This window comes from Mus musculus, chromosome 8, assembly GCF_000001635.26.
Source record: "Mus musculus strain C57BL/6J chromosome 8, GRCm38.p6 C57BL/6J".
Classification (NCBI taxonomy): Eukaryota; Metazoa; Chordata; class Mammalia; order Rodentia; family Muridae; genus Mus; species Mus musculus.
In genome coordinates this window covers 60,755,969-60,764,091 of record NC_000074.6, presented here as the reverse complement: position 1 = coordinate 60,764,091, position 8,123 = coordinate 60,755,969, and the positions used below count along the sequence as shown (strand labels likewise).

The window sequence follows — 8,123 nt, the reverse complement described above, 5'->3', positions numbered from 1 at the left end:
CTCAATTGTCCAAGTCAAATCATAAGGCTGGTGTGGGTTTCTGGTCTCTGAATGGGCTGAGAGCAGTAGTGCATGAAGCCAGTAAAACCAGCAAGCTTAGGACAGAGTTAATTTTAGCTTGAAAGGATGGGTATTCTTTTGACCTTTCCATTCCAGCAGTGGCTGTGAAGTCTGGCAATCTCCTTCTGGGGAGAAGGGGTTGCCTGGTCCCACGTGAGTGCAATGTACCCAGGCAGCAGTCCCATCCACCTTTACAGATGTTGGTGTAGTCAATAGGATGACGTGATGTCTCTTCCAGTGAGGCTCTAATATGTTCTGGAGAAAGCTCTTCATGTAGACCCAGTCTTCAGGTTGAAACTTGTGTGGTTCCGGATCTGGGCCTTCTTTATAGAGGGCATGCAATTTAGGTCTAACCTGTTCATGGACTCCTTGAGTTGCTCTGACCTTAGTTATTAATTTAGCATCCTCTAATTCCGCAACGGCTGCTGACTGAAGGATAGGTACAGTAGGAGCAGGGATAGCAAACATGATTTCAAAGGGGGTTAGTCTCAACCATTAAGGAGAGAGAGTTCTTTACCCTATATAGGGCAAAGGAAAGGAGTGCCACCCAGTCCATGCCAGTCTCTAAAGCTAATATAGTCAAGACCTTTCTAAGTGTCGGATTCATTCTCTCTACCTGCCCTGAACTTCGGGGCCTGTATTCGCAATGTAATTTCTAATCTGCCCCAATATATCTTGCTACATCTTGGTTTATCTTGGACACAAATGTTGGTTCATTGTCTGACCCTATCATACATGGGAATCCATATCTGGGTAAAATGTCTTTCAGGAACTTCTTAGCCACTACCTTTGCAGTCTCAGTCTTCGTTGGAAAGGCTTTGGTCCATCCGGAGAAGGTATCTACGAACACTAATAAATACCTGTAGCTGTACTTTCCTGGTTTGATCTCTGTAAAATCAACTTCCCAATAGGCCCCGGTCTCTTACTTCTCAGATGTGAGCCAGGATGTTTGGCGGTGTTGGTCAATTGACAAGCTTTGCAGTTTAACACTATATTTTTGATAGTATGTTGCATGTTTCTGAAAGTCACTTTAGATGGTCTCACTGAATCTGCCAATCATTTCACTCCCATGTGAGTAACTATATGGATTTTTTATTTTTTTGAGAATAGATCTTACCAGGGAGGTAGGTAATATTTGCTTACCTTCAGCTGTCTGCCACTAGCCCTGTGGCCATCGTCTCATGGGCTGATTCATGGCCCACTTGATCTCTTTTTCTGTATAAGCTGGGCATTCCAGCAGGTTGGGGTTAGGTGGTTCTGGTAGGGTTGCAGCTAACAGAGACAGCTGTTTCTTCCAAGGCTACCTCTTTGGCAGCTCTGTCAGCCAAGTTGTTACCGCTAGCCACTGCTGTTATTTTTTTCTGATGGCTTGGACAGTGTATGATGGCCACTCTCTTTGGAAGCCAGAGGGCTTTAAGTAATTATAGGATTTTATCTTTGTTTTCGATAACTTTTCCTTCTGCAGCTAGGAGTCCTCTCTCCTAGTATATGGCTCTATGTATATGAGCGGTTGCAAAGGTATACCGGCTATCTGTGTAGATGTTGACAGCCAGCCCTTTCTCCATGATAAGGGCCTGGGACAGTGCTATCAGTTCAGCCCTTTAAGCTGAGGTACCTGAGGGGAGAGACTGGGCCCAAATTACCTTCGTTTCCATGGTCACTGTTGCTCCTGCTTTCCTCTGCCCCTCTCGAATGAAACTGCTTCCATCTGTGAACCAAGTCCACTCTGCTCTCTGCAAAGGATCAGGTCAAGTACTGTGTGCTTCTGTCAGAATTTCACTGGAATGGCTGATCTAGATCTGTCTCAGGGAGGAGGGTTGCAGGAATTAAGGAAGCAGGTGGCTGGGAAGTAACTTGGCTAGGATTGACTAGTAGGGTTTGATAGTGAGTTTTGTGGGCATTACTGAGCCACCTGTCTGGTGGCTGTTTGAGTACCCCTTCAATTGCATGGGGGGTAGTCACGATTAAATTTGGCCCCAAAATTTAATCTTAAAGATGCAGAGTTTATCTGCATCTTTAACCCGTAATGCCGTAGTTGCAATGATGGGCAATGTGGCCATCCTGCTGCCACTGGATCTAATTTTTTTTGACAGATAGGCTACAGGCCGTTTCCATGGTCCTAGAGTTTGAGTCAGGACCTCTTTGGCCATTCTTTGCCATTCATTGACGTATAAGTGAAATGGTTTTGTGATGTCTGGGAGCCCCAAAGGGGGTGGGGCTGACAGTAGGGCCTGCTTTATTTTATCAAAGGCCTTTTGATGATCTTGAGTCCAAGCAAAGTCTTTGGCCTCTCTGGTGACCTCATATAAAGGTTTGGTGATTTCAGTGAAAACTGGAATCGCTAATCTGTGAAAGCCTGTGGACCTCAATAACTCTCTTACCTGCCTTGGGCTCTGGGGAGGTGGATATGCTGAGAGCAGTCGCTTATCTTGCTGTGGAAAGCCACTGCTGGTCCTCTTTCAGAATGAAGCTGAGATAGGTAACCTAAGTTTTACAGAGCTGTGCCTTCTTGGCAGATGCCCGATATCTCATGTCCCCCAGAGACTGTAGGAGATTCTGGGTCTCTTTTTTTGCATATTTCATTAGTTTCTGCTGCAACAAGAAGGTCATCTACGTACAGAATAAGAGCTATACCTGGATTATTAACTCTGTAGTCGCCCAGGTCCTCATGCAGAGCTTCATCAAAAATAGTGGAGGAGTTCTTGTAACTTTGAGGCAGGTGGGTCCAACCGAATTGTCCATTAATGCCTTTTTCGGGATCATGCCACTCAAATACAAAGTATTTCTGGCTCTTGGGAGCCAAAGGTAAGCTGAAGAAAGCATCCTCTAAGTCCAGAACAGACTCTCATTTCCATTCTGGAGGTAGAGAGATCAGCAGAGTATAAGGGTTAGGCACTGTGGGAATGTGTGTCCACCAACCTGCAGTTAACTTCCTGTAACTCTTAGACATGGTGGTAGTCATTGGACTTTGGCTTTTTCACAGGCAATAATGGGGTGTTCTAGGCCGATTGGCATGGCCTAAGGACTCCCATGGCCAACAGTTTCCAGGTATGGGGAGTGATCTCCTTTCGTGCTTCTTGGGGCATGTGATATTGGTGGGCTTGTACTGGATCTGCTCCTGTCTTGAGCTCTACAAATACAGGAGGTTGATGTTTTGCTGGTCCCATTCCTCTAGTCTCTGCCTATGTCTGGGGAAATTTTGCCAACCAGGCGTCCAGGTCTTTTTCGGGGATGGCTGGTGATTTATATAGTCTATACTCAGTCTTAGAGGCCAGGTTAGGTGTCAGCACCTGGATTGGATTTTCATTCCGGTCCATCAGCTGGACTTTCTCAGGGTCAAAATTAATCTTGGGCTCTCATTTTGGTTAGTAAGTCTCTCTCCAATAAGGGCTATGGTGTCTGGGTATAAGGCGGTGGGAATATGACCTCTTCTGGTGTACTGCCCTGTAGAATAGGATAGAGAAGCTTTGAAGGCTTGGAATCTTTCTGGTTTTGTCCTTTTGTCATCAGGGCAGGCGTAGTTTCTGGGGACAAAGTAGCATTAGTCAGAGGTAATAAAAAGGATTTTACCCAAGGTGGTAGGTTGACGACTAAATCTTTTTAGACTATAATGTAAGGAACTTGGTCTGGATGTCCCCTCACCTTCTGGAACAGTTTTTTTTTGTTTGTTTGTTTGTTTTGTTTGTTTGTTTGTTTTGTTTTTTAACCAGTAGTACAGTGGGAAGATGAAAAGTTTTCTCTGTTGGCCATCTCACTCCGAAAGTGGGCCATTTTGAGCTGTAATTCTCTCTCTCTCTCTCTCTCTCTCTCTCTCTCTCTCTCTCTCTCTCTCTCTCTGTTTTTGGTTTGTTTACGCCCACTGAGAGATTGTGAGCTCTAGTCTTTACATTTTAGATTGTGAGCTCTAGTCTTTACATTTTTATAGTGAGCCAAGTCGATGTTAAGGGGGTGGGAGGGAAGAGAATGAGAGTTAGTCTGTCTCATTGTGTCCGTCCCTGTCTAATATCGTAAAAGGCTAAATATTACCAGAGACACTACTGACAGAACCACATGCACAAAATAGCCACTTTATGACTGGAAACAAAAGTAAATTTAAACATTAGGACTTATAGACTCCCGCCTTAGAAAATGGAACTGAGGCAGACACAGGAATAGACGGTGTCGAGGTCTGTCTTTGAACACTTTTGACTGATGGGCAGGAACCTCATCTACCTTGAATTCTGAGACAACAGGACTCTGTCTCTCAAGACCATAGATGTGAAGCAAATCAGCTATGACTACTTCTGGTCACATATGTTGTTACCTTAAGGCTTTTTCCGATGTTGAAATCTAGCCAGAAAGAATAAACATGAACAGTGAACAACAGACAATACAGAAACACTGATACTCACACCATTTGCTCGCTGGCCTTGGACTCCCCAGACTGCAGATCTCAGAGATCCACTGGGGAATCCCCAAATGTTATACACCAATTCAGTGGGAAACCCAGAAGAGCTTAATAATTGTGAAGTCTTCAATTTGCAAAAAAAAAAAAAAAGCCCTTTTATTTAGAGTCTTGACTCAAATCACAAACCCTAGTTTGGAATGCAACCCCCAGCTAGGGTGTTTTAGCACTTATATACAGAGCAGTTAGAAATTCTTTTTGAATGCTTAGGGTGAAGGGGAGGGAAGGTGGGTTAGGTGACTCAGACCTGATACTATTTGGCAGAGTGGAATTGCAAGGCTTCAGGAGGGGGATTAACGATTGTCTTTTGTGGGGCTATCAGGAACTAGTTTTATGGCTGGCCATAACTGTCTGTGACCTCTGATTACCTCTTTCTATGATTTAAGCCTGGGACCCTAATCTCCTTTCTTCAAGGATAGGCACCAGCTGCACCTGGTTATCTAGGAGAGTGCTGGCCTTGGTGCCACTGAAGCTGATTAGTTTTTGTCATTTGTCTTACTTGGGCTGGCACCCTGGCTCCTTGGGTCTTGGAGTGGCCAGGGAGGTAGTTTGCTGCAAAGTGGGAGGGGGAGCAGAGCTTCTGAGTGGCAATGCAGAGGCAAGCCATAGAAGCAAGCCTTACCTCATTTGCTGTAGGGAAAAAGCCCAGGGGAAGGGGGACTTCTGCAGGAGAGTGCAGAAGCAAGCTACCTGTGTACTTCAGCCCCACACTCACACACATATGATCAGTAACAATTAGACTTAGTAAACTACATGAAAAAATTAAAAAAGCATGATATCATGAGGAGGTTAATTTGGATAAATGGGATGTAGATATGGTTGTATTTTCTTTTTATGCATTTATAACATTCTAAGAATAAAGACACTTCTAAAAATTTAGATTTTGGAAGTGTAACATGTAGAGAGTTTTAATGTGACCAAGGATGGTAAATTATTGAAATAGTTTTATATGGCAAGAACAATATTTACTGTGAGCAGTATATACTGTTATCAACTGCTATGTCAATGTAATGCTAATTTTTTAAAGGATTTTATTTTGCATTGACAAAATGAAATTGCATAAAGTAAGACTAGTTTTGAGGAAGAGGAAGAGGAAGCCATTGCTATTACCCTGCTGTTTGTGAAGGACTCTATCGGGTATGGGACAGTTTACAGGAGTGGGTCATCTCCGGGCACCAACACTATTATTTACAATTAAACACCTGTTTGCAGACTGTCTCTGGGTTCACGATCCCTTTTCTCTCATAGGGGAGGGGAACTCTTCTGCATTACATAGGCTGGACATCTTTGGAATCAGTGTTTCTGGAAGTCCCCTTCAGTGTTTTCAGGGAGCTTACAGCTCTGTGCTATTTTCAGTTCTTTAGCCTGCTGCCATGTACATTCAAGGGAGATTAAGAAAGAACACTGCTGCAGGCAATCCGAAGTATTTAAGAATAGATACCTTCATGGACAACATATTTTCCTCCCATTAGCAAAACAAATGAGCCTTTTACAACAACAACAACAACAACAACAACAACAACAAACAAACAACAAAAATCCCATTGGTCTTTATTTTCATAAACCCAAGGGTTCATGCACTGAATGATCAATATTGTTATTGTAAGTAGCAGTATGCTTGTATTATAAAGTACAGTGTGCTGTGTTAGTAGCCTTTTGCCAATTGACTTGAAAAAACAGTCTGCTTCTTGAAATGCAATTCACGTGTCATGCAATCTGCCTGTTTAAACCTGGTGAGGCATGGTGTCTTACAGGGCTCTGTTACTGTCACCATCTAATTTCAGAACATTTTGATCCGCTAAACAAAATCCAGTATCTGTTTGCCATCACTTTCCACCTTATGGCCCCAAGGAGCCCTACTGCATCAGCAATTTTAACGTTTGCTTCTGGGGTTGCTATATCCTATTGTGGATTTTTTTTTTAATACAAGTGGAATCATCACTCTGTTCTTTTGCCATTAACGTCTTTCACTTAATGTAGTATTTTATGCTTCATTCATATTGTAGTATTATAAGCACTTTATTGTTTCTATTACATGAACAAACTGCATTTTATGGTATCCATTTGTGGGTAAATAACTGGATGGTTTATACATATATTTTAACAATTAAGTCAATTTATGAAAACAATTGACTTACGCATCTACAATGGTGACTTCAGCCTCCACTCCCGGCTCAATACTGATGGAAGTAATCTGTTCAACAACCTCAGAAGGACTGTGTGAATCTTGAGGATCCTCATTTGGAAATGCTCCCATATCCTGGAACCTTCACCACAAGATGTTTTTCTGGTAGTGATGCTCAGTGTCTTGGTAGGCATGCACACCGGTCCTTTCACTTTTCCTTTTGTGCCTCTGAACAAGTCCATACAAACCTTCTCCAGCAACTTCATGTTGCCGCTGGCGAGTGTGATTCGAATTCAGTGAATCCCCACTTCCGGCTCCGCGGGCATCGTTTCCTGGTATCTTTAAATTCTAAGCATGGCTGAGGTGCACAGCTTCCTGAATGATTTGTTCCTCAGCAGGAGCAAACAGCAGTGAGTCAGGATGGAGCAGACTGACTGAACAGAGCTCTGCAGCACATATCACCATGTCTCAGAAAGTGGTATATATTTTTTTTCTTAAAAAGATAATGATGCTGTTGATAGTTGTGTGTAAGTTTTGATGTAGACATAGAAGCAGTATGCTAACTCTGTTTTTAGAGGGACAGGTGAACTGTATAATATGATTTTTGTTTTGTTTTTATCATTTATTCTTAAACTCGTTTGTGTGTGCGTGTGTTCACACATGTGTGCGCGTGCATGTGTATGATGTGGCTGCATATGTGTACATAAGGATGCATGTGTGTACAGTGCATGTGAAGGCCTAAACTTCACATTGGGTCTCTTTTGCCATTGCCTCTTACATTGTATGCTGAAGTAAGGTGTCTTGCTGAACCCGGGGCTCATCAACTCTGGCTAATCTAACCACCTTGACCAGGCAATGGCCATCTCTGTCCCTTGAGAGTTGGGATTAAGTGGCTGCCACAACTGCCTGACTTATACAAACTGATACCCAGTTTCCCTCTTTGGAGGCAAATGGTGTTACTTATGTCTTGGATGGTCTTCCAAGGATGATATTTAAATGACGTTTTAGTTTGAATAACATGAAAACAACCAGAGCAAAGGGGAGAATAAACTTTGTTCTCAACTTGTTTGGTTTGGTTAATAAAAAAGTCAGAGTCAGAACTGCATGTGCTCCCGTGATGGCTTTGTCTCAAGGCGAATGCCAGTGAAGGACTTAGCGGTTTAATCATCATCCCAAGTAGCCCGAGGCGCTCACCAAAGCGGCCCACTTCTCTTTGACCTGCCGCATTCTGGCGCCCATTTCACTCTGCCCACATTCCTGCACACACGGTCTGGTGATTTTTATCTTCCTTAACTACATTTCTGCTTCATGCTCCTGGAAATTGTCTTCAGAGCGCTCCTTGCTGTCGCTTATCTTAACTTCCAAATCTTATCTTGCGTTTTGCTCTTTTGTCCTCTCACGGAACTCCTCCAGGAGACAAGACTGTGAATTTTTAACAAGCACGTTCTTCTCCACATCCGGGCTTGGAACTTGTATGCTTTCCCTCTCAGAGGG

General features: G+C 43.3%; 1 pseudogene; it reads right to left on the bottom strand.

Moving 5' to 3' along the window:
* Window positions 1-6,638: 6,638 nt before the first annotated feature.
* Gm45651 lies at window positions 6,639-7,856 on the bottom strand (annotated as a pseudogene).
* Between the last annotated feature and the right edge of the window lie 267 nt (window positions 7,857-8,123).